At 37.2% G+C, this 3,504-nt stretch overlaps 1 protein-coding gene across 1 annotated transcript in view; it reads right to left on the reverse strand.

Annotated features, from left to right (window-relative positions):
* LOC103201376 (dystrophin-like) overlaps window positions 1-3,504 on the reverse strand; it is a 2,052,823-nt gene that overhangs the window by 1,885,543 nt on the left and 163,776 nt on the right. The window lies entirely within an intron of this gene.

Below are 3,504 nucleotides of genomic sequence, written 5' to 3' on the forward strand. Positions count from 1 at the left end.
TGCCTTTCCCATCCATGCATTGCTGTCTGTCCAGCTTTCCCTCTGTGTGAATGCTACCCCACTTGTGTCTCATGGCTGACTGATCCAAAGGGTGCATCTTCCTAGAGTAGGTGGGTGCATCAACCTGGGATAGGTGTTCTGTGTGTAGGTCTTTCCACTGTTGGGCTGAGAGTCAATCCATGTAAGAGAGTTCATTTCTAGGCCCAAAGGATAACCCAGGGTCATAGTCTTGGGGGTTCCACCAATCTCTCTCCGACCAGCAATTCTGGGCATTTTTTGTGTTTTTGAATTTTGTTCCACATTTTTCCTCCCACTCTATCCACAATCTCCAGATTTGATCCCCTTCTGAGCAGTTGACATTGGTAACTGGGCACCATCTAGTTCTTCTGGTCTTGGTTCATAGAGGCTGAGGTCCTCGTGGGCCTTCTCTTTTAACTAATTGTTTCCAGATGACTTTGATTTTCTTCACTCTTCTTTGCTCCAGATGAGAGGAGACCAATAGTTACATCTTAGATCGCCTCTCCAAAGCTTTTAAGACCCCAGTTGCTACTCACCAAAGTAGGATATAGAACACAATTTTTATGTACTATGTTGTGCCAATTGAGTGAGATGTACCCTAAGACTATGATCCTGAGCCCACGGGCTGAGTGATTCTTCCCCTCAAGGTATTTGGTTATCTCTGAGAAGCTACTCCAGCCTTGTCTTCTGTTGCTTCTGTAATGGATGTGGCTAATTTTGTAGCACAAGCACATATATAAGATTATCTTCAGCCTACTCTATCCTTGGTCTAGAGTGTATTCCTGTTTTCCCACCCCCACCTGCTCTTCTCACCTGTTTATGCCTTAATCCATAGCCTGTTATTTGGTGCTAGTGATAATGCAATGTTGTATATGTAATAGTATTTGCCTCTGTTGTCTGTATCTTTTGTGCAAATTTCAGGGTCTTTCCTTTCCCCAATATCACCATGCTGGTCACTGACTCTTTCCATACCATTCCTCCCCTCACCAAAATCAACATCTGACCCCCAAATAGTCCACAATTTTCCCTCCCCTTTCCTCTCATCCCTGGTGATTTCCAAAGCTACAAATCTTTACAGAAGCAGACTGCCTCACCTTTCTCCAACTGAGTGGCTAATAGGATTGAACTGACTACATTTTGGTTAGTAGGACAATGCTTTAATCACTGTGCCACCAGAACTCCTTATATAAAATATAGTTTATAATTTTTCCTTAATGTTATAAAGGTAAAACATTCTCTCTGTACATAATTACATACATACCCACTTAGTGGCATAATATTATATTATTTTAACAAGTGTTTTGGCTTTATCTAATTATTGAGGGCTTCAAGATATGTGGTAAAAGGAACAACCATTTACATAGTGTTCTCCTTCCTTCACACTGACTGAGCTTTCATTTTCCTCTCTCTATGTAAAGGGACCATGTTTTCAAAAAGGACCATTCCCTGGAGAAGGATATCATGGTTGGTAAAGTAGAGGGTCAGTGAGAAAGGGCAAGACCCTCAACAAGATGGATTGACACAGTGGCTGTAAGGATGGGCAAGCATAGCAAGGATTGTGAGGATGGTGCATGACCAGGCAGTGTTTTGTTCTGTTGAATATAAAGTCACTATGAGTCAGAGCCAACTCAATGGCACCTAACAACAACATATAAATGGCAGATTGATGTGTTTTATATGGTTGTAAGTTTTATTATAATTCCACGTAAAAGAGGAGATCCTGGATTTGTAAATTTAAGAGCTTTACTGAAACAACTGTTAGAAATCCTAACCTAGAGAAACCTTGATTTGTCCTTTAGTTCCATGAAAGTCATCAGTAAACTCTAGTTCTCGACTGTATGCTAGAAAAGTTGTTATTGAACATTAGGACTAAGGGTTCCTCTAAAATACACCTGGACAGGTACTCCAGTGACTTACCGTCTGTCTGGCTTAACTGTTTGCACCAATAATCACACCAAAGGAAATATTATGTGATTTGTTCAATGAATGACAAAATAATGAAGAAGAGAATTTAACATTGTTGAGGCTCTTTTTTTCCCCCAGTAAATATGTAAATTGTTTGATTTAATAAAAAAGTAGAGCTATGAGTCGGGTCCGACTCGATGGCACATAACAACAACAACAACAACAAGGTCATTTTAAATAATCAACCAATTTATAGCCCCAAAATGAGTCTAATTGCTTATCAATTAGGCAGTATCTTCACTGGGAGACCAAATAAGCTTAAAATTTCATCATATAGTCAACCAATCAGGAAATTTTCAAATCACTTCCCTAAATTCTATTACTCTGTGCTTTCCCTTCAAAGTAGCATTTTCTTCAGATATACTATTATTTTGTGACCAAAATTACCAGTGCCACCATATCAACATCAGCCCCAGTTTTGCATTTCTAAACAGATTTTAACTCAAAAAAACAAACTACCTGCCAATTTGAACTTCCAAGGTTGTAAACGTTTATGAAAGCAGACTGCCCCAACTTTCTTCCACAGAACCAAATGCCTAAATCACCAGAGCATCTTAGATTTTAACTAGTCAATTACTATGACCTGCTTTTTCCCCATTCCTCAAAATGTTAGAGATATGAGGTCAAAAATCTAGAGAAATGAGTATGCTCACCAATTATATAATAATTTTAATCCTGTATGCAGTTTTAGTTACCGTGAAAAAGTAATCATCCATTTCATTTCTAAATGTTTCTTAAATACCTCAGTGTATGTCACTATCAGATGATTTAAGGGGAGGTATGCTTGATATTTAATTACAAAATGACATAGACTTTTACATCAGCTTATTAAAATGAAAATGTGATACATGTGGTTCTTAGGGAGAATTCTATAACCACTACAAGAATACTTTTATTTATTTATTTATTATCCTATAATTTTATTTACCGTGGATATGCCATTATTAAACTCATCGGTTAAAACCACCAAGAAACAAGCATCCAGACAACAATCTATTAATATTTTGCACTGTCTATATTATTCATAACTTGCTAACTCTGTTCTAGGCTGTCATATTTGCTTGTTTTATAACCAAATACAGTCGTGGGGCTCATTAGAAGAAGAAAAGGAATTGATTTCCTAGGAAGATCATTGAACTTTTTAATGCCAACATGGCAATTAAGACAAAACATAATTCATATCCATACTTTGTACCCCAAAAAGCAGGCAGATTCTGGACAGAGCTGACATACACAACAAAAACAGGGGCTGTATATATTTATGATACTCTTATTCTAAAAGTATCCTATGCACAATGAAAAACAGTATACAAAAATAGCATTATTCCCGACTTTCACAAAATTATTCATATCTGGAAATGCATATAGGAGTAAAAAAATCACAACAGGATGGGTTTAGTCACATTAGATGTCAATAACATATTTCATACAGAAATCCTTGAGACAATAATGTTAGCAAAGATTACTTTTAAGGCTCTCTTACTAAGGAGTAATGTTTGGGTAGTTTGAGTTTTTTCACTC

This window comes from Orycteropus afer, unplaced genomic scaffold (assembly GCF_000298275.1).
Source record: "Orycteropus afer afer isolate SDZICR_OR568_19922 unplaced genomic scaffold, OryAfe1.0 scaffold00148, whole genome shotgun sequence".
Taxonomy (NCBI): domain Eukaryota; kingdom Metazoa; phylum Chordata; class Mammalia; order Tubulidentata; family Orycteropodidae; genus Orycteropus; species Orycteropus afer.